This window comes from Meleagris gallopavo, chromosome 3 (genome assembly GCF_000146605.3).
Source record: "Meleagris gallopavo isolate NT-WF06-2002-E0010 breed Aviagen turkey brand Nicholas breeding stock chromosome 3, Turkey_5.1, whole genome shotgun sequence".
Classification (NCBI taxonomy): Eukaryota; Metazoa; Chordata; class Aves; order Galliformes; family Phasianidae; genus Meleagris; species Meleagris gallopavo.
The window spans coordinates 11,080,193-11,108,051 of record NC_015013.2 but is presented as its reverse complement, the minus strand read 5'-3'; the positions used below and the strand labels follow the sequence as shown (position 1 = coordinate 11,108,051).

The 27,859-nt window shown below is 43.1% G+C and overlaps 1 protein-coding gene across 2 annotated transcripts in view; it reads right to left on the bottom strand.

The window, feature by feature from the left end:
* F13A1 (coagulation factor XIII A chain) overlaps positions 1 to 19,073 on the bottom strand; it is a 123,271-nt gene extending 104,198 nt beyond the window's left edge. Inside the window, exons 1-3 of one of the 2 annotated variants that reach the window (XM_010708396.3) lie at positions 18,977 to 19,073; positions 17,310 to 17,401; positions 14,227 to 14,351 (exon numbers count right to left, since the gene is read on the bottom strand). The gene's annotated coding sequence lies outside the window, so the exon portion shown is untranslated. The remainder of the gene's footprint in view (positions 1 to 14,226; positions 14,352 to 17,309; positions 17,402 to 18,976) is intronic. The other variant, XM_031552759.1, reaches the window with a different exon arrangement.
* Positions 19,074 to 27,859: the final 8,786 nt, after the last annotated feature.

The following is a 27,859-nucleotide window of genomic DNA, read 5'->3' as shown; positions in this document are numbered from 1 at the left end:
TACATATTACCAAGCTTGCAGCCCAGGTTACTCTAACTTCAGCTTCTCTCCCTTGTGGACATAACTCTTACATGGTATACTAAAATAGCCCTAGGCAGCAAATTAAAAATACTGTTTTGTTTACAATTCTGTAGCAGATGATTCACAATAGATGTACATCAACTTTTACATTAAGTATTCATCATTCGATGGTTCGTTCCTGCTGCTACAGAGGCAACAGAGTGGCAGTCACAATACTTAAATGCCAATGGTAACTGCCTTAGAATCACTGTGAATGCCTTGCTCTGCAATAAGGCAATAAATTGCAACTTATTTGCCAGGAATATGCATTTTGAAAAACACTTTATTTCCATTTTAAGCAGTGTTCTCACTTTAAGTTTGGCTATCAGGTGCCAAAGCCTCTTTCCTGCTACAGTCATCTAGTTCACTCCCAGGATCATCCAGGTTTTCATCCATTGCACTCCGGAGTGTTTGTGGACATGGGGTATGTCTATCAGAAAGACACAGACTTTTCCAGAGGAGGCATCCCCTCTCTCAAGGAGCCATCTTGGCCCAGATACTGACTCCCTACCTTAAAACACTTGCGGAATAAGCATGACACTATCTTTTGTATCTTAATCTGAAATTTTGAAAAGTAACAAATCAAATATTCTTCTTTTCCCATAAAAAAAAAAATATGCATGTGGATATAAACTTCCATTGTCTCACTGCGTACTGAATTAAAAGTAAATTAATATTTCTCACACTGTTCCAGTGGAAGATATGGCTTTTGTGCTGGGCTTGGAGCTAACCATGTAGCTGGAGAGCCTAGAAACATTTCTTCCAAGTTTTATTTATAATACAGAGAGAATTTTTCCAAACATCCTTTTTTATTTTTTTTCCTCTGTGGAGCATGTATAACCATACACAGAAGTAGAGAGCGGAATTCTGTGGAGTAAAACTGAACAAGGTCTTGCTTACATGCTTAAAAACAACAAACTTGAAGCAGTTGCACCTCAAATCTCACCACAATCAACAGCAGAGGTCCTGTGGCATGGATTTTTCTCTTCAGAAATGAAGTGCTACACAAAAGTTATTAGTGGAGATAGGGATAATGGAGAGTGGAGATAATGTGTTTGCTTTAGCAATTGGGACAGGTTACTGCAAAGGCAGATGACTACAGAAGAGGAGACTGAAGGGAGACCTCATGGGAGCCTATGGCCTTCTCTGATGGTAACAGAGGAGGAGGCTCTGATCTGCTCTTTCTGGTCACAGTGACAGAACCCAAGGGAATGATGTGGAGCTACATCAAGTTTGATATTAGGAAAAGGTTCTTCCCCAAAGTGTTGTTAGACCCTGGAACAGGCTCCCCATGCCCCAAGCTGCTGGACCTCAAGAAGCGTCTGCACAACGGTCACAGACATATGATCTGATTTTTGGGTGGTCCTGTGTGGAGCCAGCAGCGGGACCTGATGATCCTTATGTTTCACTTCCAACTCAGGATGTTCCATGATTCTACAGTTCTACAAAGAAACTCACCTACAACCCTGCACCTACCAGTCTGTGGTTCACAATACTTAAAGGGAGCTTCCTCCTTATGCAGGAGAAAAATCAATCTTTTACATGGGTAGATAGTGATAAGACAAGGGGAAATGATTTTAAACTAAAAGAGAGAAGATTTAGATTAGATGTGAGGGGGAAGTTTTTCACTCAGTGAGTGGTGAAGTACTAGCACAGGCTGCCCAAAAAAGCTGTGGATGCCCTATCAGTGGAGGTGTTCAAGGCTGGGTTGAACACTGCTCAGGGCAGCCTGAGCTGCTGCCTGATTCAGGGGCTGGCAACACTGCCGGAGCAGTGGTATGGAACATAGCAGAGGTTTGGAACTAGATGATTTTTGAAGCCCTTTCCAACACAAACCATTCTATGATCTTTTAGAAAGCCCTTCTGAACTGATGCACATGCTCTGTTGATGGTTCTGTCTGCAGAAACTACGAGTCCCAGATGTGTGGAAGATCATGGGAGACATACTGATTTGGTCAATGGGAGTCAAACTGCTGACTCAGTTACTTTATGACATTTATCACAGTGGACAGAAAGGGCCAAAGCAATACGGAGCTTGTTAGAAATAAGCAACATGGACTCCAGAACCTCAGATGCCTGTCTTTGGGTCACATCAACTTCCAATAATTATTTCTTCACACGACATAAATTCTATACACCATGATAAAATTCACTTTACTTCTACTACAAAATGTATTATAGAAAGTTGTGACAACATCCATACCTGCATGTGCCAGAGAACGCAACCACCCTGGGAAGCCAGGCACTCATAAAATCCATCTCAGAGGATAGGGAGGCTTTATGGCCTCCACCTAGACTACACTTCAGACTGGCAAGCAGGGACATAGCAGAGGTTCTACCCATGCTCATACAGGCTGCAAGTCTTGCAGGATTTGAACAGACCACCACTGTTAGAAAGGAACATCTCAGTGTTCACCAGGAAAAAAGCAGCGCTTTAAATCATGGCTGTGCATCATCTCAGGTAACGCCTGCTGCCAGAAAGGAAATTGCCGGGCAGGAGCAGGGACTGCCACAAGCAACTGGCCCAGAGTCACACATCCCAAACCCTGCCCTGGCAGTAGCAACAGACCTGATTTCCCTAGGCACTGGCAGAGAGAGAGCAAGCAATGAAGATGTGACCGTTCTGCTATGCCCTTGGCAGGCTGCTGCTCAGGGCAACAACCTACATCACCTGTTTTCCCCACTGGTTCTGCTTTGCAGTCAGTTCTCTGTTATGAGTTGAAACGACTCTATTAGCAGCTCAAACTAAGTCATTTGGGCCACACCTAAGGTTCAGGGCAATTTTAACAGTTACTTTGACTCAGGAATGTTCGGACTAATGGCAAGTACCATTCAGGAACATTAAATTCCACACAATTGTGACAACTTTGATATTATTGCTTAGAACAGTAGACTGGTGCTCTTTAGCATCTTTATCAATGACATAGACGATGGCACCGAGAGCAAAACATCAAGCGGACCAGCATGGTCGATACACTGGAGGGAAGCAAAGCCATCAGAGGGTCCTGGAGAGGCTGGAGAAGTGGGCCCATGTGAACCTAATGAGGTTCAAGAAGGCCAAATGTAAGATGTTGCACTTGGGCCGGGGCAATCCCAAGTGTTTATATAGACTGGGCAAGAACCCCTTGAGAGCAGCCCTGCAGAGAAGGACTTGGGGGTCCTGGTAGAGAAGAAGCTGGACATGAGCCAGCAGTGTGCGCTTACAGCCCGGAAGGCCAACTCTATCCTAGGCTGCAATAGAAGAGGAGTGGCCAGCAGGGAGAGGGAGGTGATTGTCCATCTCTACTCAGCTCTTATGAGGCCCCATCTGCAGTACTGCATCTAGGCCTGGGGACCCCAGTATAGGAAGGACACAGAGCTCTTGGAGCAGGTCCAGAGGAGGGTTGCTAAGATGATCAGAGGGCTGGAGCACCTCTCCTATGAAGGAAGGTTGAAGAAACTGGGCTTGTTTAGCCTGGAGAAGAGAAGGCTCCAGGGAGGCCTCATTGTGGCCTTCCAGTACTTGAAGGGAGCTTATAAACAAGAGGGGGAACGGCTGTTTACATGGGTGGATAGTGATAGGACAAGGGGGAATGGTTTTAAACTGAGACGGGGGGGGTTTAGGTTAGATGTTAGGAGGAAGTTTTTCACTCAGAGGGTGGTGAAGCACTGGAACAGGTTGCCCAAGGAGGCTGTGGATGCCCCATCCCCGGAGACATTCAAGGCCAGGCTGGATGTGGCTCTGGGCAGCCTGGTCTGGTGGTTAGTGACCCTGCACACAACAGGGGGTTGAAACTAGATGATCATTGTGGTCCTTTTCAGTGTAGGCCATTCTGTGATTCTATGCTATAACTCAGTCATTGTTATTTTCATGGAAAAAGTCACAGACTCATAGAATGGCTTAGGCTAGAAGGGACCTCAAGAACCATCAAGCTCCAATTGCCCTGCCACATGCACTGCCACCAACCTCCTGATACTAGACGAGGCTTCCCTGGGCCCCATCCAACCTGGCTTTGAACACCTCCAGGGATGGGGCATCCTCAACCTCTGTGGGCAGCCTGTTCCAGCACCTCACCACTCTCTTGATAAAGAACCTCCCCTTACATCGAAGCTAAGTCTTCCCTCTTTTAATATAAAACTGTTTCCTCTTGTCCTGCCATTATCTACCCTTGTAAAGAGTTGACTCCTCTCTTGTTTGTAGGCTCCCTTTAGGTACTGGAAGGCTGCAATGAGGTCGACCCACTTCTCCAGGCTGAACAAGCCAGGCTTGCAGGCTTGCTCAGCCTATCTTTGTAGGGGAGGTGCTCCAGCCCTCTGATAATCTTTGTGACCCTCTTCTGAACTCTGTCTAACAGCATCTCTCTGTCTTTCTTGTATTGGCGGCCGCAGATCTGGATGCAGTACTCCAGATGGGGAGTCACAAGGGCAAAGCAGAGTGGGACAATCATCTCCGTCCCCACTGGGCACCCTGCTTCTGATGGATCCCAGAATACCTCTTGCAGTTGGGAAAGCAAATGAACACTGATGGCTCATATTAACTTTTTCATCTACCAAGAAAGACCAGATATCTAGATATCTAGAAAGACTAGATAAGATGGAGAAGAAGTAGGGATGCAGCAGGAATCATCTGTACTGACTAATTGGGATGAACCCATGGTGCAGTCAGAAATACCTGATGAAGATCCATTTGTTATTACTTGGAATTTTTTTTCTTTTTTTTAGTGAACGCATCCACACATGGACTTTGTTTCATACAAACCACAGGAAAATAGCTAAACAGAAAAATAACTAAAATTCAATGGGAAGCAATTTTACCAAGGAAATTATAAGTCTCCTGTTAGGCAGAGGTGGGCTATGGGAGAGGTGGGCTATGGGACGTTGCACTGAACCACCAGTAAATTACAAAAAAAAAAGAATAAACAAATCCAAACCGGAGAGAGATCTCATCATTTACTTGGCAAGGAGGGGCAACCTATTGCCATTGTTTCTTTTTACGTTGTAAACTCTGACACAAAACTGTTACTCAGGCTAGAAAAGTCAGGAGCAGTTAGGGCAGTTAGAGATGGGTGGGATGATGCACCTGGTAGCCATTGGTGACAACATCCTGAAGTCATGCCAGGGTACCGGAAACAGCATCTAGCCCACCAAAGGCAACAAACTCCTCTTCCCAGTGTTCCTGCTGTTGCAAGGCTCTACAATGGAAGAGAGGTGACCAAAAGCCAGCTTTGCTGCTGCTGCGAGTGGCACATAGGCTACAAAGCACAAGGTACAACATAGGTCTCAGCACAGAGACTGTCAGAAAGCCCCTACATTTGGTAATGTTTGGCTTTAGGACAGAAGACTCATCTGCCCAACAAAGCACATAGAGAGAGTGATTCCCCAGCCTGTGCCAGCACCAGGCTTCCCCCTGAAAGAGACTGCTTATCATGCTGGCAGCACTGTTCCAACTTTCGGCACACTGCAGGACAACATCAACGAGCTGTGCTTATGCATCATGTGGCTGAGCCTTGGAAGCGTCCGAGCTCTGCAGATACAGTCAGGCAGGCTGGGAAAGCCTGAAAAGAAGCAGTAAAAGAAGCCAAGGACTGTTGCTCTGGAAGATGCCATCGCAAAACCAAATGCTAATGGCAGATGTAACTTTGCTAGTCAGGAAAACAACCTGGAAGCATCACTTCCTTGAAACTCCAGGGGGAGAAGATCGCTCCAAAGAGAAATGCGATTTAAAGAGACATTCCGTATACAAAAACGCAGAAGATCAGCCACCAGAATGTGTCAGCCAACATCCATGTCCACCTCTGGACAGGAAGCATAGACACTATGGTGAGAGAGGGCAAAACAATGGCAGCCAAGGTGAGAGTTTGCAGACAAATTGCAGGATGACTTTATACCAAAGGCAAAGAAGAGGTGCAGAGGCTTGCCCACATTCCCAGTGTCTCTGCACTGGAAAACCCTTTCAGCCACCAATGCAAACGGGAAAAGCAGGCTCAGCCAAGCTGTGCTCCAGCCCTGAGTTTGGCTGCCCAACAGCACAAGACTAAAGAAAGCTGCAATACAGACAGCCTGAACACAGGCAAAGAGGAGAGCTTCCAGCCAGAACCTCTGCTGTAGAAACAGGTTGAGTGCGAGAAACTGCCAGGGAAATGTAAGTGTGAAACAAAACATTTGGAAGTGTGTGTGGGGGGGGAGGGAGGGGGTGGAGGGGGAGAAGGAGAAAGAGGTCATTCCTGACAATGGATGACCCCTTTGAGATTAAAAATACCCAAGCTATGGTCATGGTACCAAGGAAGGTGATGAAGAAAGCAGAGCCCACTTTGCACTGCAGCTCCTGGTCAAAGTAGGCAAAATCTTTTGTCTGAAGATTTGCAGGACAGGGGCAATGAGAGAGTGAGAGATAAGCAGCAGCTTAATGGCTGGAAGCAGTCTTTTGTGTGGGCTTATCTTGTGGGAGACAGCCATCTCGGGGTACTCACAACCCAATTCTTACCCAAGCACCCAGGAATGCCACCTTGGCAGAAGGATAAAAAAGGGACCAACAACCAAGAGGGTAGGTGTCTGACATCAGATGCTTCACAATGTGATGCCTGCCTGCTGACAGACCCTCCTGGGCCTGCTACCTGAGACCTGCCTCTTCCTCCTGGACTTGTAGTCACTGGACCTGCTTGTTGCCTAAGGCTGGCCACTCTGCTGCTGCTCTCCCTCTGCACTTTTGCCTCAGACGTTCGGAATGGTGCCTTGTGATGCTGCTGGGATCTTGGTTGTGACCATCTGTGCTTTACGTAATTCCTGCTTCTTTCCTATCTTTCCTATCGCCAGCTTTCCCTTTCCCATCACCCTAATTCAAAATAGTTGCCATCCTCCCACTCCCCATCTCTCTGAGCAACTAGGATTTGTAATAAACTGGTCAGACTAAACTTGAAGCATTGTCTTAATCTCACTGTCGGAGCGAGACACTGCCAAGCCTACGAGCAGAAGCTGCACAAAGAGCTGCAGCAGCCCTCCTCGCTGCCGATCCCCCAGTCTGCTGTGCTGCAGCTGGACACCCACCCTCCAGACCATGCCACCCGAGGCCTGCTTCATCCCATTTGACAAGAACGCAGGGGAGACCCACACCAGAGAGTGCTTTTCAGAAATTCACAAAATACTCATAGAAAGCTATGAGTGTTAAATATTGAATATATTAGTCATGTAGAAGCATGGCAATACACAAGGGACACAAGGAATTGCATACATGCCCTGACATACAAGGGATGGGAACAAATGTAGCTGGATTTAGGTTAAGCTTCCATACCCAGGCCATATGTGTTGTCAGTCTTATCCCCATCAGCTTTTAAGGACATAACATATGTCCATACATAACATGTCACAACTTATCCCCACACATATAGCTAAGCTCAGAGACGAGCAGGTTTCTCTCACTTTCTTGGTGCACTGGCCTCTCTCCCCAGGAAAATGCTGGCAACCCTAGAAAGTACTTCTGAATTTTTGATAAAACCATTACAATCTTCTGGTAACAGCACACTGGGATAAAACTGAAAATATTCACTATACATCAGATGAAATGCTTCTATGTGCATTCATTTCATCTTAATTTGTTGTAATAAATATCACTCTACACTGCTTGAAAAATATAGGGACACTGTTATTAGAGTAGCTTGATGTCACCCAAAATGGTCCATCCTTCAAATCCATACCTCTCCAATTTAGAGTGAAGGACATGCTGAGGGACCATGTCAAAGGCTTTGCAGAAGTCCACCAAGATGACATCCGTTGCCCTTCCCCCATCCACTGATGCCATCACTCCATCATAGAAGGCCACCAGAACAGTCAGGCAAGATCTGCCCTTGGTGAAGCCTTGCTGGCCATCTCTGATCACCTCTTTGTTTTGGATTAACAAGGCGACTAGTAGGATCTGCTCCATGATTTTCCCATGCACAGGGATGAGGCTAACCGGCCTGTACTTCCCCGGGTCTTCCTTTCTCCCTTTCTTAAAAATGGGAGAGATGTTTCCCTTTTTCCAGTCACTGGAACAGACACCATTTCTCAAATGGGATGCAGAGTGGCAACCACATCGGCCATCTCTCTCAGAATCCTGGGATGCATATCATCCCATCTCACAGACTTATATACATGCAGTTTCACAAGGAGGTGTGGGGCTTGTTGCACTGCTACAGTGCGATGGAATCCACCCCTCTCGCCCTCACCTAGTGAGTCAGGGTCCTGGCAGGCATGGGTAGCCTGACCACCACTGAAGACTGGGGCAACGTATTGACTGAGCTTTTTCCATGTCTGAGGAAGTCAGTTTTCTGTTCTACTTTATCAGAGGGGGAACGCTCTCCTTGGCCTGCCTCCTCCTTCGTTTCCCAGAGTTGAAGCTGCAGGCCCTTGCTCAGCCACGATGGTCACCTGCCTCTTCCACTCGATGAAATAGCTGTGGTGGAAATGTTGTACGACCCCATGTTTGTTCCTAACAATCCATGCCAATGGATTGCTGAGAGATGGTGGAAAGACACAAGAACAGCACCCAAAAAGTACACCAGTGCACTAGCAGCAACGTTTGAAAGATACAAGGAACAACTTTTCAAACTGATTATTACGCTTCAAAACTTTGAACAACAGTTAGCTCCATCTTATGCTTACATCTCAGCCATCTCAAAAGTAACAGAAAGACTGTATAAAATGGAGAAGCAAGATGGGATGCTGGAGGAACCAACTACTGATCAATTGTGATGAACCCATGGTACTATCAGAAACACCTGATGAAGATCAGAATGATCAGAAGAATTTACTGAAGGTGCTCAACAAAGGTGATGAACCCTGCTCCTCCCCCGTATCATCAAAAATCTCAGCTATTAAAGGCAAACATCTTCCTGCTCAAGCAAACGTCAGTAGGAAATCTATGTCTCATGCTGTTGCGTAAGCACGCAGAAGACATGAAGAAGTGGCATAAAAAACCCAATCTTGTACTACGAGCACAGGTGAGAGAATTACAAAATAGAACCACCACCAAGGGAATTGCTCCTGTTACTGAGGGTCCTGATCGTCACTCACAAGAGAAGAACAACTCGAGTTAACAAAGAGAGGGACCCTGCCATCAGACAGAGAGGGGGCAGAAGGGATAGTAGTGTATAGTGGCCTGTGTAAATTCAATGGCCTGGCACATCAGAACCACAGAAATATAAGGCACTGGTAGACACCTGTGTGCAGTGCACTTTAATGCCCTCGAGTCACAAAGGGACAGAATCAATTTGTATTTCTGGAGTGATTGGAGGTTCTAAAGAATCGAGTGTTGGAGACTGAAATATGCCCCGCTGGTAAAGATGGGCAAAAGCATCCCAAAACCATTTCATAGAAGGAGAAGCATACAGGAAGCATTTATCCCACATAAAAGTAAATTGCTATTTGCATGTCAGAAAATGGCTGTAGGAAACAGGAAAATATAAATTATTCAGAACAGCGAATAAACAAAAAAGGAATTTTCCCAATTTTTGAAAAGAAATAGGTTATCTGCAAGCAATGAGTCCATTATTTTCCACTTATAAAGCAATTGCTAAATTTTCCACTATATGAAGTGTAGGTACCAAATCTGACACATTGGATTGATTACTGCAAGAATGAGCAAAACAGGGAGCTTTTACAAGGAGCCTTGACTTCTAACAGACGCCAATTCAACCTATAGAGGATATTCAACTGTGCCTTTGAAAAGTTACCACACACAAACACACACAAAAAGGGGGGGGAGGAGAGAAAAAATAGTCTTTCACAATGATTTTTCAAGAGAAGAGAGACTTTTTAAACAGTGATCTAAAAATGAGGGCTTTGCTCTTGCACATTAATACAATATTAGCACATGAGTTCAAGGCAATTATCTTGGTGCTTGTGACCGAATACAGCCTAAGACACCACTGAAAAGAAGCCCATAAATCTCATTGCTAAATTATTTATATTGCTGTTGCAGCCAGACATGCCCCTTGGGCAGAGGTGAGTGCTGCCATGTTATTTGCACACTGGGATTGTAAACATGGGTCAGTGTCTCTGCCCTTCTGCCCACTCCTCTAGTTTGTGCCCACATGAGCCAGGACAAATAGCCCAACCCACACTGCAGATTTGCTTCCTGTACCAAAAAGGGTCCACAGCTTGGCCACAGTCCCACCTTCATTGGGAAGAATTAAGAGCCTCTCTGCTCCTGAGTTAGAGTAAGCTCACTGTACATTTAGCTCATTTTTTCCTTATTTTGGCAGTTCTAATGAGGGGAAAAAATAGCGAGCATAGATAATGAAAACGGTGTTTTGTGTGGAGAGTTAGTTCAGTATTAGTTTGACTGAGGGATGAAATAGCAGACTGTTGATGGCAGAGTTTTCTGCTTCATCATGTTTTTTTTAAGATTGCAAACAGCTAGCAAAGTGCTCATTAATGGGTAGTGACATGTAGTTTCCTGTGGTCTTAAAACAAACCATCAATTGCAGAAAGTGTTTTCAGTTCTCAAGGCTAAAAAACATTCAGTACCATTCAACTGGTTGCATGTTTTTCAAATGATGAGAAATCCAAGTGAAAAACATCCGCAAAAGAGAAGAGAGAAACTGTTGTATTTTCTCCAGACCAGAATGTTTCAAAATAGCTTTCAGGTGAGGACAGGATACACAGTGTCCCTGCAAAACAAACGGCTCTCTGAAAAGCTACAACCTGATCTTCATTTGACAAGATCATCTTTGTTCATGATTCAGCAAGTGCTCAGGCCCTATAAAGACTACATATGTATTATATACATATATATATGTATGTGTGTGTGTATAAAATATGTGGGTTTTTTGTTTGTTTGTTTGTTTTTGCATAAAAATTAAAATGCAGTGGGTAAAGGAAAAAACTGTATTTTTAATAGCTATTACCAAAAAGGTTGTTTCTTGTTACTTTTTCTGTCCATTTTAGCCCTCATGGACGGGCAGGCCAAGAAGGAGCAGATTTCAAACCAGTTACAAAACATTCACTTATGAATGGCAGGAACAACTTTTGCCTCTAGAGCGTCAGGGAACCCCATGCTCCTAAACCAACTCATTTTTTGTCCATTTGTGTCTAGCTTGAAATGATTCCTAGTGAGAAAACACAAACCACATTGGCAAATCACACAGATCACACAGAAAAGGAAAACAGTTGCACCTCTAGAAACAAGAAATAGCAGCAAACTAAAGCTGTATGGAACGAAACAGAGCATTGGACTTTATGGGCTATTTATACCATCTAAAACAAAATTATCTTAGATCTCCTTGCTGGAAATGTATCAGAAAAAAAATGTATATAGCTTCTGTATAGAAAGTGGTGACAAAAATATGCTTCTGAGCTGTTGACAGAAACTGCCCAGATGATTAAATAAGCCTCTACACCTTCTTACGCAATAGACATGATTGTTTGGAAAAACTGGCTCAAAAAGGCACTAAATGTACCCAAGCAAGGAGTGAAACTACAAGCACCATAGAAAACAAGATCCTAGTTTTCTCTCTTCAACAGTTTGCAGTATGTTATACAGCTGGTCTGAGAGCCTTCTGCATTAGGGAGTTTTACCATTCAGATAAAAAAAAAGTAATAGCATGAGTATTCCTGTGTATACAACCTGTAGCCGAGTGTTAGAGTTGTCCATTAGCCATGAGCCAATATGAGACTCAGATTTTTTCAAAGTACCCTCTCATCCTCTCATCCTGTAGAGCTATATCAGGGACTTATTTAGTCTTTGCATGCATATGTGTGTGGAATCTACAGAAAAAGTAGAAACATCTGTAATGTATGGCTTTCTGCAAAAGGAGAGCTCTCTCCAGACATTCAGGTTCTCATGACTGAGGTGATTCCTTGTGCTATTTTGCACCCACTGCATGCTAAAATGATCCCTCTCGATCCTACTTGCGTGCTTACGCCATGAGCAATAAAGGAAGGCCTGTCAAGCCGTTTCAGATTCAGATCGTTCTCATTATTCATCCCAGCGGATATTGTTTCAGTCAGATAGGCCAGTGGTTTCACAGGAACTGCATGGGTATCTTGCTATAATATAACCACAGCTCTAACCACAAAGAAAATACTTCCACCCATATTTAATACAAGCAATATCTTCATGTAGAAGAAAGGATAGCGGGGATCCCTTTGTGAGTATCCTGAAGCAGGCTAACTACAACAGTACCAACTCACTTCATTAGAGATTGTTCATACTTGTCATTCCTCAGAGTTGAGACTTACCTGTACAAATTTTATAGCCTTACTCAGGGATGGTTTACCAAAGTCAGAGAAGAAATACAAGGACCCCCATTAGCATGACCTAGCTACATCTTGGGTCAGATATGAGGAAATTTTTTTTCCCTTGTATCTATTTTTTTTTCCACCTGTCTTCCCTTTTCAGCCATAAATTATGTACTTAATTATCCAAATGTCAGGCTGTGCTTGCAAATAACTTGGAAGGTCAGATCAGAGTAAGTTAGGCCTTTAAAAGCCAGTTGCAGGGACCAGCCTTTTCCACAGCAGACACACAAGTACGTTATGGTTAGAACTCATTGACACTTTTCAAGTTTCTTCTAGAATAGTTGAAACAAGGAATGAACGGCTCTTCCCCGGTTAGGGAGTCTGTGATGGCAGGTACCATGCTATGCATTTGCAGGAAGAGAAGTTTTCAGTTCCAAGATTTCCCTGTGGGAAAGTTTAAATATATTAAGTCATCGATGTCAGATTCTATAATTATAGAGAAGCATTCAGACTCCATAGGACAAACCATTTACACATAAGACAATCTCTACCCACAATAAACTCAACAGTATGAGATGAAGGACACAAACGGGCCCAGTTTTATTCCTGTGAACCATTAGCCATAGTAAGATATTACTGCAAGAAAGTCACATTGGAATGCAAAGGCTTCATGGAGGGACTGTGGGCCAAACGATCGTTGCTGTAAGCAGAGATGCTCTGAATGGGCCTGGAGCATCTCCTATATGAGGAAAGGTTGAGTAACTTGGGTCTGTTCAGCCTGGGGAAAAGAAGACTGAGAAAGGGATCTGATAAATGCTAAGAAATATCTAAAGAGAGGTGGGGGGCAAATAGATGAGGCCAGGCTCTTCTCGGTGGTGCACAGTGATAGGACAAGGAGTAATGGCATGAAACTTGAACGTAGGAATTTCCATACTAATATGTGGAAGAACATCTTTACTTTATAGGGGACAGAGCAATGGAACAAGCTGCCCAGAGAGGCTGTTGAGTCTCCTTCTATGGAGATATTCAAGACCTGTCTGAATGCCTACCTGTGTGACCTATTACAGGGTATCTGCTTTGGCAGGGGGATTGGACCTGATGACGTCTTGAGGTGTTTTATAAAAGACGTTAACCAACAACAGGCAACAAACAGGTATCCTAGCTTCTTATCCTGTTTGCACAATGGGCATGGAAGCAATTCAGAGGGAAACTACTGGCCAAATGCACTGGTTTTGGCAGTGAGCAGTCAGCTTTGAAGTAAGCCTGGGGAAATCAGGACTGCTCTGTACCTACCGCCCCAGCACAGCTGAGCTGGGGTAAAGATCAGGGCTTGTCCCCAGGTCTTCCACACACAAAGGATACACATTTGTTTGCCAGTCATATCAGACTTAAACAAACACCCAAAGCCCATCATATAATAACACACAGGCTAAAATAAGCTTTCAAACCCAGCTGCCTCAGCCCAAACGCTGTCTGATCTAGCATCTCTGTGCTCCTCAAGTAAGCATTCAGCTCCATATGCCATCACACAAAGCTGTATGGTTTTGGCATCCTACTCAGGAACCATGTTGAGGCCAACTTCCCTCCAGTATCAGCTCCTCTGACCCCACCAAGAAAGTGGAAATGTTGTGAGGTCTCAGCAAGTCTAAGTCAAACATCCAATTTCCAAGAAGGTTTAAAGGACCATATGATTGACTGAAGGGATTTCCTTCTGACTAAAGGTAAGAATGGAATGTTTCCACTGAGGAATAGGCACAACTTTCTAGCATTTCATGTGTAAATACAACATAGTTGCTTCCTTTGACTCTACCAACCCTCAAAGCTCACTACAGCCTAAATAGTAGCCCATGAGAAAAACCTCAGACTCCAAAAGATGGCGTAGAAACATTACAGCTCTAATCCTTTATAGCATTAGTTTGTTTAAACTTGAGGAGATGGAAGAGAAAACAAAGGATACACATCAAAAGATACCTGGTTACGTCACCTCAGCAGTTCCGTGAGTGTGTTTCCTTGTACTTTTTTCTTCCACATTTTTTTAACATGTCTAGGGATCTCAAACGAGCCAGTGTCCTTTACTCTCTCACGCACAAAAGAAGCTGCAAAACATGTCACATAAGTTACATCTTTGAAGAGCCAGACATGAAAAAAGATTCTGCTGCTGCATTAAACATAAATTACACAGCATAAACACTGAGCTTTCCCTAGAGCTGGAACCTTGTTTTCCTTTATCCAAACATGCAAGCATTACTTGGATTGGTTTTGTACACCCTGTCATTCATCTTCTGGGTCAAAAAAAATTTAAAAAGAAACACTGGGAGAAAGTATTCATTTAACAAATGAATAACAAGGAGAAGGAACCTAGCAAGAAACATCTCTGTCAGATATGGGAAAATGAGAAACCAAAAAAGGAAGTATTGTGCACAGTGCTTGGAGCAGTTAGGAGCAGCAAAGGAAGGTTGTGCAAGGCAGCTCAAAAAGCAGGAAGAAACATGTAGTCTTTACATGTGCATTAAGAGGAAAGGAAACAGATGACTGCAAAAGACATATGCAAAATTGTGTCAAGAAAAGACCTGAACTACAGATTATTTTTTTCTTTTTTTGTCACTTCTCACTTTCCTCCCCTCCACAACTCCTGTTTGTGTTTGACTAGGTCACACAGATCAGAAAAGCATCACATCTCTGTGCAAGTGACCTCCTTCTCACAGAGAGTGAATACAACTTTTCCCAAACGTAGGCAGAGATGAAGATGTTCACTGTCTGTAAAAACATTGCTTTTCCACAGTTATACTGAATGTAGGTGCTCATTTTTGGAAACTTTACCAAAGGGCCTTCATTTCACCTCCCAGCCTTGCCAATAAAATGGATACAAAGAAAAGTTGATTCAGGAAAGAGTGTAACAGTGAGGGGGAAATAAAAGCTGAATTTATCACATCCTTCTTCGCTTTTTAATTAGGGGAAATATTGAAGAAAGACACAGGAAGCAAAATCAATTTGCTGCCCTTCATTTGGGTTCTTGTTCAGTGACAATTTGACTCCTAAGACCAAATTCTCTCTAGGGAAATAATTCCACTCACTTCCAAGCAATTGCTCCAATAGGTTAGTTGCTTAACTTTCTCAGGTCTGTGTGCTTCTCTGTGTTGTTCTCTGCACCTGAAAATACCTTAAATTTCAAGGCATTTACGCATCAGCTCTCAAAGTGAAATACATTTTCTCTATACGACTCAGCCTTTCTTCATATCTACAAGTCTTCAAGCAGACTAGAAATTATTTTAACTGTGAAATACCAAAGGGAAGAAATTTTGGAATATTCATCATTGTGATTAGAAGAAAAAGCACATGAAACACTCTGATGGACATAAAGTCTACATGGTAGGGGAAAAAAAGACCTTTTATTAGTCCCATATCTAATAAATGCAGGTTCTCCACTTCCCATCTGGAAGAAAGACATATTGCTGGATATATTGTGCATCAGCACAATTATTTAATCACTTTAAATTCAAATTCTGCTATAAAAATTGTCATTTACTTCTGCTACCTTTTCTTTTCCAGTGCTTTAACTTTATTTGGGACTTATAATCAAAATAAATGTTGAGGAACCTGACTGTGAGTTTAGTTGAATCTAAGCCCCTTGGAATTTATGTTCTACTTCTCATTTCCAGCCCTCATATTTCTTTGTAAGATATCCCACTGGGAAGTAACCAGAAAATCATTTCCTTTTTTTTTTCTGAGGATCTTAAAAGTCACATAAGAAAGATGAAATGACCATCAATACTTCCCAGGGGAAAGACTGGAAATAGAGGAGATTCATGAGTAGTTCTTAATGCATTAGTGTCTCCCACACATTCTAAACCCACATGAAAATCAGAACCCACACGGTAAAAGCCCTTATGATCTTCTGCACCACTTAAAAATTTAAACAGTTCTCTAATGGAAAAAGATAACCTATTAAAGGCAGCAGTGCCCATCCACCAACATAATGTTCACGCTGCTCAGACTGCAGGGGCTCTCTATTTTACTGCTAAGTTTCTTCCTGCTTTTTTCCTTTTGTGTGTAGCACCAACCAAGATGGAAATCTAACAAAGGTGCTGTTTCACGGGAGGCATATCCACTTCATTTTCCTGTGTGGATTTGTTTCTTTGCTTGCTTGTACTGAGGGAATTCAGAGACACCTGGATATAACAGCTAGGCAATGGGGATGAAATGCTGATAGCAGGGCAAGATTACTGTGATCTTATCCACTAGTGCTACCTTTCACATCTGTGCAGACCTCTACCATTTGAATTAGTAAATGCAGCCTTCCTCTTTCATTGTAGGTAGTTCTTTTCATGTTTTCTCTAAATATTGTTACCTCAAAGCTAAGCATGAAGCAATCATTATCAAAAATCTCAAAGTCTGGGAGACAGACAAAATGATTTTTTTCTGAACGATAGCTTGAGGGATAAATGCACATTCCTGTTTTCATGCAGAAATCCCCCGAAGGCATACTCCCATCCACACCAAGCAGATACACCACTGCAAGAGAGCAATTACTGTTAGAGCATCCCTCATCCTGGTGAAATACAGCTTAAGAGACAGCAAGACCATTTGTCTTGGCCGAGCCTTCAGTAAAGTGTTTCTATGCGAGCACACCTACTTTTCTGAGAGTTCACATGTGGTGAGTTACTATGGCTCAAGTGATGGGTGACTCAGCCCCAATGGAGAAACAGCATGGGTCAGCTGAGTCCATCCAACATCTCACTGCCACTGCTGTATCCTACACCCCCTGTACCACTCTTGCACATGTGCTCTTGCTTACACTGCACCAGCTCCACTGCTTGTTGGGAGCTTCTCAGAATTGATACAAACCAGTAATTCAGCAGCAGATTATCTCTGAAAGTGAAACTGAATTTTCTGCCAGGATAGAACCAAAGTTCATGCAGTAAAAAGTTTTACAAGCCACAGAGCCAGCACAAGACTGCCCAGCTGAGAGCAAAGGAAGGGGTAGGGAGGACAAGCTGCAGGGGAATCACTCTCCTTTGGCACCTGTAATACTCAGATACAATGCACAACTTCACCTTTGGAATCATGGATATGGTGCCTCTTGTCACTACAAAGGCATCAAGTGGAGTGGCGAGGCAGGAAGGGTGAAAATTCATAGGAGTAAACCCTGGGAGAAATGAGAAGAACGTGGATGAAATTGTCCAAAAACATTTTTCTGGAGGAAAATTGCAGTATGAGTACTTCAGTAGAGAAGATACTTTACTCTTTTTAACAGTTCATTAACATCAATCATTAACAAACATTCAGCATGAAGGATATCTATGTTAATGAGTTAGTGCCTTGGTTCTCCTACTGAAAGGCTAAGCACTTAAATCCAACATTTAGAAGCTGGATAGCAAGACATTAAACAATAACTGGGAAAACTCAAAGCCCTTCTAGGAAAGAATGAAAAGGAGAAAGGAAAAGAGGGGAGGTAAAGGGGAAGGAACAGAAAATTATAAAACACAAACACAGTACACAGTTTTCATTTCATTCTTTGCAAGTTACTTTTGAAGTAAGTACATTACATTTTAAAAGCCTTTAACAACAATGCTTTGCACTTTTAATAAAGAGTTTTTAAAACCATTAACTTTCACACAGTCTACAGTCTTCCTGAATGGGAGAGACATGGAATGGCTGTTCTGGCAGCAATCATTGCTCTCACAGCCAGCCATCCCTCCTGTAAGCACACATAGCTGGGTGCTTACCACAGAGCAATGTCCTCACCATAGGACTGTTCCTTTTGCCAGGGAGATCAGTGAGGCATTGACAAACAACAGCTACTACCACCACATCAGCAAAGCCCTCAAGTAAGCCCCTAAGCTGGGAAGCAGACCCGTAAGGGTAGAAATTGAGTTGTCCAAGAGTGAACACCTACATGTAATCACAAAATAGCCAGCATGGTAGCAGCTCAGAGTTAGAGAAACAGGTAGCCAGCAGTTTCCCTATGAAAAAAAAAAAAAAACCAACCTAACAGCCTACCTCATAGGCTTATATCATTAAAGGGCCTCCTTCCCTCATGGACCAAAGATGTGTTCTGCAACACTGCATCAAACGCCCAGACTGGCCTGTAGGTATCTATTATTTACTGCAATCTCAGGAGGTCCATGCTAAAAGCAACACAGGGAAGCGTGCTATGTTTTATCCACCACATGACCTAGTTTTCGGTAGCTCTGTCGAGCACTTCTGTCACTACTGACAGGGCTGAATAATGTTCAGTGAAGTAGGTGAAGAGTTACGTGAAACTAGCTTCCAGAGGAAATTAATTTCCGCAGAGAGGCTCTGGCTACTTGGACTATGTTTTAAAAAGCTGTGTTTTATTGCAGTCTAAGTTAATGAAGAAAGGTAACTGACAGGCTGCTGTGCCATCTGTGTTATCCTTCAGCCACCTCTCTTCCAGTAGCAGCAGCAGAATAGGAGCAATTCACTGAGCTTCTATTTGCATTCATCTTATTTTTCCTTACCACTCTATTGACACAATAAATAATGAAACCTACTTTTAATATAATGCTGTACGTACGGCATCTCTACCATGACCATTCTCGAGCAGAACTGATTGCAAGTGCTGCACACTCAAGTCCTTTGTCTAGGAACCCCTGGTGGAACAATATCTGTTTAGCTCCCCACCTCACGCCTTAGGAGCATCTGATTTAAAAAAAAAATAAAAAATAAAAAAATTCTGTTCTTATTCTGTCAGACTTACCACAGTGGAGATCCCTCCAGGGTCTCTATATCTTATCAGCATTGTGCTTGATTTAGTCTTTGTATGTTGGCAGATTCTTGGGGCCCTCAGCCAACATCCTGTTCCAAATAGTAGGAAAATGGGAGTATTAAGTCCATCAGTCAGAAGAATGAATTTTCCACAAATTGCTTAGTACAGTGTGTCTACACTACAAAATTTACTCTAAAATTAAGGATAAACTTGTCTGTGTAACTTGTAATATACAGTACATACCCCATTGACACCCCAGTACTTACTGCTTCAAACAACACTTATCACGAACATCTCAGTACAGTATCTGTCGGGACTCAATTTTTTCAGAAGCATGGCTTTCTTCATTTCAAAGAAATGTAGGAAAACGTGGGAAAAATGCAAAAGAGACTTTTATTGTGAAAAGGCTGATACTCCACACTGTTAATCTTAGCACAAAAATCAGGCACGTTTCTTTCTGTGCAGAATTTTTTGCATGAATATTGCTGGAAAACACACTTTGATGTGATCAGATGCTTCGTAGTAGTTCTTCACCAACTATATCAGGAAACAGCAAATGGGTTGAAGTAAAGACTTCACACGATGGAATTTCCTTGTGGTTTTTTCTACTGCTATTTTGAAGAAAAATGATGAAAAATAAGGAAAACTTGAAGAAGTTTTAGCTTACATGTGTTTGAGGCTCCATGTGCTTGCAAGGTATAAAGTAAAAGCATGTGCAAACTATAAAAAGAATTTTAAAAAGCAGTGCTCAAAGACAGCAGAAACTGATCTGTATAAGTACATGCCTTGGACTAAACACAGTCACAGGCAAGGAGATGTCTCATGATTTAGCTGCCCTTAGAAATGTAGGTACAAGACTAACTCCTTCTCCATCTTTACCTCTGTTGCATAGTATTTTACAACTTTGTTTAAACATTATGAGGATGCCCCACATTCTTTGCTAGCTGAAGAGCTTCTCAGTGGCCTAAAAGCAGCATTTCCTACAATAAAACCCAAATCCACAGCAGTTTTCCTTAGCATCTCTAAATGTATTCTGATAGTATTAAACATCTACATCATATACAAATATATACATAAAAATATAGGTATAATATATGTCAAATAAGTATGCAAGTATATAAATATCATTTGATCTCTATTAAACTCAGCCATGTCTGATTCATTGCAGTGTACACCCAGCTTTTCAACAGTATTTGCCAGCCATTAGCATTCAAAATTAATGAATCATTTCCTTGTCAGACTGCTTTAGAAATAAAACTGTTTGTTTTCTTTTTTCTTTTTTTTAAACAATTATGAATTCCAAGGAAATTTGTCTTCAATTTTTTTTTATGTTAATGAGTTTTAGTTCTCAAATACTTCTTTGTAGCCACCAGCATTAGAATGTTGCTTTTTAAAAACAGATGTGTGACATGAAACAGTGTGACTCCAGAAATCAAAGATCAATCAGTCAAAATAAATGTATGAAGTTTAATGGCCTTGTTTATTATGTCTATATATTTGTTTATATTCACAAATTTTGTGGCCAATATAGAGCAAAATGTCAGGACCAGATGTGGGAAGTCCTTGGCTTTTGGAATGACATGAAGCACCAGTGGGGTGCAGGATCCCTACCTTCAGGGGATGGGAAAGCAACATGTAATGATGGAACCAAGGCTCTTCACATGAGCACCTCACAGAGGAGCAGGGGACAGCCTGCAATTCTTGAGGCTATGGCTTGAAGTCAATAAGCAATATGATGCCTAAACTTCAGTCACAATAGAATCACAGAATGGCCCAGGTTGGAAGAGACCTCAAGGATCATGAATCTCCAACCCCCCTGCAACACGCAGGGCCACCAACCTCCACATTTAATACTAGACCAGGTTGCCCAGGGCCCCATCCAATCTGGCCTTGAACACCTCCAGGGACAGGAGGATCTTCTTCTTTTCTAATTCAGAATTATTTATTTTTACAAATTAACCTGGGTCCCAGCAATTTTGCACAATCATTTTTTGTTGTTCTGTGCAGATGCAGCACCACATGAATAATTGCATCTACTAAACAAGCTCAGAAATGCCTGTTCAGACCCGAGCACAGCTGCTGGTTCAACTGCTGTAGCTAGAAGTATTTCTCTAAATGATAGCCAAGATTTCCACGGAGTCATAGAATGGCTTGAGTTGGAAGGGACCTTAAGGACCATCAAGTTCCAAATTCCCTGTTGCCACCCGCTAAATTAGGCTGCCCAGGTCCCCATCCAATCTGGCCTGTGGAGCTTCCAGTTTTGATTGTTCCCTTTAAGCTGGTACTAGAATCACATGGGCCTAAACCTTGATATCCCACAAAATATTCTAAACGTACAAGTAATAAAATTCTACTACGTACAATTTATCTTCAGATCTTAGAAAACCTCAGAACACTGTTCTTCTAAGAATATACCCACACCAAATAATTTGAGAGGATGTGCCATTCTACAGCTGCAATGGGAACCAGGCTGAACTCCTGCTGCTTGCCTTGTAATCTACAGAATGGTGGCAAGACAGCTTGCAAGATGCAAAGCAATCACCACCAGGGAGTGTAATCAGGTGGGTGCCAAGACAAAAATATTGAAGTAGTAGCCCAAAGCAGAGGAGTGAATGAAAACCCTGCTGCTACAATGGATAGGGGTTGTGCCTGTCACAAGGAGCTGAAAGCCCGCTGTCAGCAGGCATGTGTAATAGTCAGCAGAAATCAGCATACGTCCTGAAAAATAAATTTCCTCTTGTAACTAAACCTAAGGAAAGTGCTTGCATGTGTCTGTATGCTGATTTGCATCATCTCACCTGCATTTCTGTACCACACATTGAGTCTGATCTGCACAGCAGGGACAGGTCACACAAACAAAATCCCTGACATCTTTCCTCTCCTTACAGAAGTCAGTATGCCGTGCAGAGGCGTGACAGCTGCTGGGCCCCTGTACCAGCCTGGTGCAAAGGGACCTCAGTGGGGAGTGGAGAGAGAGCTGAATGCGCAGTTGGTGCCTTTTTGGCTTCTCTGCGGCAAGGTGCCAAGTTCAATTAATTTTATGCAGGGTCTCCTCAGCAGGCAGGGTCTCCCCACTCCTTTATGTCAACAGCTGGTAAGAAGGCACCATGAATTTGTATGAACAATCAGAAAGTTAAAAGGCAGATTGTCCTCTCCCTATGCAAGTAGAAGAGACCTGTGTTTGATCTGGATGCTCTCCAGCTAGCAGCTGCAGCCTGTCCCCTCCCATTCAGGCTGCTCAGAGCCCTTCCCAGGGCTCAGACATTTTATTTGCATTTTCCTTCCTTACCACATGTAATGGAACATACTGCTGAACACAGTCAACAAGGCTATGCATGACATGCCACTTCAGTGACCTCCCTTTTTGCAGCTCACTCCTCCAATAATAAAAATACTGTGAAAATCTGTAGTAGTACAGGTCATCTTTCAAGTCATAGTTCTTGCTAAACAACAAGAAACATGCAAGGCCTCGTGTTAAACCCTGTACAGCCCTGACTGCAAGGTGGAAGCTTCCTTAGCACAGTAATTAGTAATGCTCAAGGCTTTTAGAAAGTGTTTAAACTGCAGTGTAAGCAAAACAGATCCTCTGACAGAGTTATAATTCATTTTTAAAATAGAGTATACATCGCAGAACTGGACTGTACCACCATTTTCCCACCGTCCCTCTTTGAAAAGCGAGTGAAGAAAAGGGCAACCTTCCTGCTCCAGCAAGTCAGCTGCACAGCAAAATCTCCATGTATTACACACCAGCCTCTGACTGCTCATTGCCTTCCCCACTCAGGACCTCATCCCCAAATACCTCTGGGTTACAGAATCACAGAATATCCTGAGTTGGAAGGGACTCACAACGATCACCCAGTACAACTCCTGGCTCCACATAGAACTATCCAAAATCCAAACTCTATGTCTGACAGTATTGCCAAGTGCTTCTTGAACTCTGGTAGCTTGGGGCCATGACCACTGACCTGGGGTGTGTGTTCCAGGGGCCTGATGCACTCCAGGATATGTTTGGCCATTTGGGCTGCCAGGGTCACATCCAACTTGCTGTCAGCCAGAACCCTCAGATTCCTTCTGTAGGGCTGTTTTCAGCCTCTCATCCCCTAGCCTATACATATAGCCAGAGTTGCTCTGTCCCAGCGCAAAATCCAGTGCGTGCTCTTGTTCACCTTCATGCCGTTGGCGATTATCTCACATTCCGTTTGTGTATTCAAGGCCTCTGTAAACTCAAAGGAGTCAACAGCTTCTCCAAATTTAGTATCATATGCAAGCTTCTAGTTTTGTACTCCAAATCATTTATGAAAACATTAAAGAGAACTGGCCAGAAAATGGAGCCCTGCAGAACTCCACTAGTGACTAGCTGCCAGCCTGACATAACCCCAATTAATATAGGCCTTTGAGCCCAGCTCATCAGCCAACTGTTCACCCACTGCATCGTGGATGTTCCCAAACCTCCATGCACCTGCAGGCATGGAGAACCCCAGCCCTGTTTTCACCTGGGGGACTTCCATTCCCTCCAAAAGCAGGCAGATGAGCCATACTTTGCTCCCACACACAGAAGAAAGCTCCTGTACTATGCAGAACAGCTGTACTTCAGTGCCTTACCATCTCCAGGAAACCCAGAAACAGCTTCATGACCGCCTCAGCATCAGATGCAATAAAAAAAATTATGGGTCATGGCCCCTCCTTCTTTGCTCATGCACATCTTCATCAATTATATTGACAGCACCCACCAGGGGGGATGCAATACTGGACCTGTTGCTCACCAATGCAAATGAATTGATTGGTGACATTAGCATTAGAGGCTGCCTGGGCTGTCGTGACCATGCTATGGTTGAGTTCAGGCAAAGAGTAAAATTAGGTTGGTGCTAAATTTCAGGAAAGCTAAATTCCAGCTCTTCAGGGAGTTAGTCAACAAAATACTCTGGGAAACTACCCTCAGGGCAAGAGTGCAGAGTTGAGCTGGCAGATTTCAGGTGTAGCAAGTTAGAAAAGGAAGGCAAGAGACTGATGTGGCTAAACTGGGACCTGCTGGTCAAACTGATGAGCAAGAAGAAAATGTATAGGCAGTGAAAACTGGAGCAGGTACTGTGGAAAGACTATAAGGAAGCTGCTAGGCTGTGTAGGGATGGGGTCAGGAAAGTCAAGGCTCAGCCTGAATTGAACTTGGCTAGGGATGCCAAGAAGAACAAGAAAGGCTTCTACGGGTACCTCAACCAGAAAAGGAAAGTCTGGAGAGAGCGTACCCCACCTAATGAGTGACACAGGCAGGCTGGTAAAAACAGACAAGGAGAAGGCTGAGATACTTAACAACCTTTTTTGCCTCGGTCTCAACAAGAGTACTGTGTCCAGATGTGGAGTCCTCAGCACAGGAGAGATGCTGTTGAAATGTATCTAGATACATTTCTGTTGAAATATATCTAGAAGAGAGCCACAAAAATGATCTAAGGGATGGAACACCTCTCCTATCAGGACAGGTTGAGAGAGCTGGGGCTGTCCAGCCTGAAGAAGAGAAGGTGAACTGCTAGTGTCCTTTCAATATCTGAGGAGGAGCTACAGGAAAGAAGGGGACAGACTCTTCAGCAGGGTCTTTGGTGATAGAACAAGGGGAAACGGCTTCAAGATTAAAGAGGGCAGATTTAGGTTGGATATAAGAAAAAAGTCTTTTATACCTTTTATAGTGAGGGTGGTGAGACTCTGGAACAGGTTGATTAGAGATGTGGTTGATGCCCCGTACCTGGAGATCTTCAAGGCAAAGCTGGATCAAGCCCTGGGCATCCTGATCTAGCAGTACGTGTCCCTGTTCATTCAGGGGAGTTGGACTAGACAACCTTTAAAGGTCCCTTCCTTTACTCTAAGGATTCTATGATTCTATGACAGTGGGATTAAGTGCGCTGCCTCATATAGGCCTAGACAGGCTCAAGCTGTGAACCCAGGAGAACCTCATGGGGTTCAACAAATCCAAGTGCAAGGTCCTGCAACTGGGTTGTAGCAACTCCCACTATCAGTGCAGGCTGGAGGATGAAAGGATAGAGCACAGACCTGCTGAAAAGGACTTGTGGGTACTGATAGATGGCAAGCTGGACATGAGCCAGAAATGTACTCTCACAACCCAGAAAGTGAACTGTATCCTGGGCTGCATCAAAATAAGTGTGGCCAGCAGGTCAAGGGAGGTGATCCTGCCCCCTCTGCTCTATGATAGTGAGGACTCACCTGGAGTACTGCATCCACATGTGGTATCCTCAGTACAGGAGAGATGTGGACCTGTCAGAAGACATCAAGAGGAGAGCCACAGAAATCATCTGAGGGATAGAACACCTCCCCTGAGAGGACAGGCTGAGAGAGCTGGGGCTGTTCAGCCCAGAGAAGAGAAGTCTCTAGGGAGACTTTTCAAGGAGGGCTACAAGAATGAAGGGGACAGAATCTTTAGCAGAGTCTGTTGTGATAGCACAAGGGGAAATAGTTTCAAACTAAAAAAGGGGAGATTTAAATTGGAATAAGGAAGAAAGGTGGTCAGGCACTAGAACAGGCTACCCAAGTATGTGGTGGAAACCCCATCCTCGGAGACATTCAAGGTCAGGCTGGATGGGGCTCTGAGCAACCTGATGTAGCTGTAGGTGTCCCTGTTCATAGCTGAACTAGATAGCCATTAAGGGCCCCTTACAACTCATACAATTCTATGATTCTACGATCTCTTGATTTCCCTGCAACTCAGAAATCATCCCATCATTTTGCAACCTAATGGAGAAACTGTGTGAGAGCACAAATGTCATTTATCTCATACCATCTGCTAGTTAGAAAAGAATCAGAGTAAATGAGATCTCCTGGGCCCAGGAACCTGAGTTTGGTGAACAAACCAAGAAAGGTGCTTCCCAAAGGGCCCTCTGCTTGTAACATGTAAAGGATGTGTTAGAAAATCAGCATAAGCAAAATAAACTTTTTTTTTTTTTTTTCCAGAATAGTTCTTCACAAATTAAGATACACTTTCAGAAGTACTATTGTGGCTTAATCTTGCTAAATATAATTTTGCTGGAGGCCAGGCATCCTGTTTTTTTAAAGAGATTTTATGGACAGTTTGTCTTAATATAATCTCCACAAACTTTTATAGGAGCATTTTATTTAAAGCAGTCTGTGATCTGTATAAACATTACCATGGTATTAGGCTAACCAAGCTCTGAGTTGAACTCGAAGTCGTGTGGGAGCTTTATTTGGGATATTAAAGTAGCACAGTTCAATATATGATTTTATTTGCAGTAGACTGCTGGGAATTAGAGATTAGTCATATGGGGATTTTAACAGTCGTGAAGTTACGAGAGGCTGACTCAATGGTTTTCATCTTGTAAAATGTCAGCCAACTGTCTAGTTACTTCAGATTATGAGATTAAGAAGTTAAAGACTAAAATTCCCAGAGAAAGGCTGGAATTTGCGGGTGGGAGGGTGGAAGAAAAGCACAGAAGAAGGAGGATAGAGGTAAAGAGGTACCTGCCAGCACTCCACAGTTCTCACAAGTGACTAGAAAAATGGCACCAGTTCCTCCAAATTTAATTTTCTCTCCATGACCCCGTGTCAGATTCATTCAGTTTAAAGCCGATTTCATATTATTAATTGTCAGCCTTGAAAACTCCACTTGGGATCAACAAATCAAGCTGTGTATCTTTGTGCCTCCTAAATCACCAGTAATGAAGATGCTGCCCTTTGTAATTTACCTGTCAGTGCTTTGGAGGTCCAAACCCAAATCCATGTCGTTCAGCTCTGCAGTGCCTGCACATGCGCACTCTGGATCATTTCTGAAGAGTTGTTGTTTTAGTGTAGAGGAGGCTACACACACACTCCCCAGGCCTCCTCACTTTTTTATTCCCTCTACAAGCACACTTAGTTTGTTGTACACATACTGCTGGAATGCTCAGAGGATCTCTGAAAGATGAATCTCAAGATAATGGGAAAAAAATTCTCTAAGTGAAGGATCAGTAGGATTACCCTGCTCTGCCCTGCTCTGTATGTCGCCCATCTCAGAAGCAGGACAGGCAGAGGATGAACTCAGACAAGGATGGGGACAACCTGCCTTTCATAAAGCAAGGAGTTTCAATATACCCTTCCTTCACTAGGTTTTATTTTGCACGCACGCTGGAATCCAGGCTTATCTGACATCTAAATTCTTGGCCTTTTGCTACTAATATCAATAATTATCATTTGTTATACTAGAGAACACTTGTCCTATTAGAAGTCCATCCTTCTTCACATTCTAGACTTGCTATTGGTTTCATTTACACAATCATACAGTCTATTTAAGCTTGTACTTTTAGGAAAGTGATAGTACTTTACATTAGGAAGTGTCACTTGCTAGATTCACATATGGCAATTGCATGGTGAGTTGAAAAAGAAGCAATCAAGGGCTGTGTGTGGGTGTTTCTGATTTGTGTCTGAGAGTTACTGCCTCGCTGCCAGGTATAAAGACAGAGCTAGAACAAACTCTTCTAGCAAAAATAACACTATTCTTGACTGTTCGCACATAACTAAGATCAGGGATCAGATTTATTATGTCAGTCATCTTTTTAGCCAACTACAAGCCCTGTGTATTGCAATAGCCCATCTAATTTTCACTGTCTGCAGTCCAATTCCCGATAATTGTTCTGTCCCAGAATGACCATTCAGATGAGCAGAAGTTATTTGATCCCAGAACCTTTGTATCTACTCTCCCAAATATGCATCAACTCCAAAACCCATATATCAATCATAAGCTTAAAACTTCATCTCACACCACTTCACTGGGAAATGCTGACTACACAGGATTTTTGCTCAACGCATTCATCAAATTCTTGGGATGGTGCAGCCAGGAAGAAAAAATTCACCACATAACCATCAAATGTCACAGCAAAC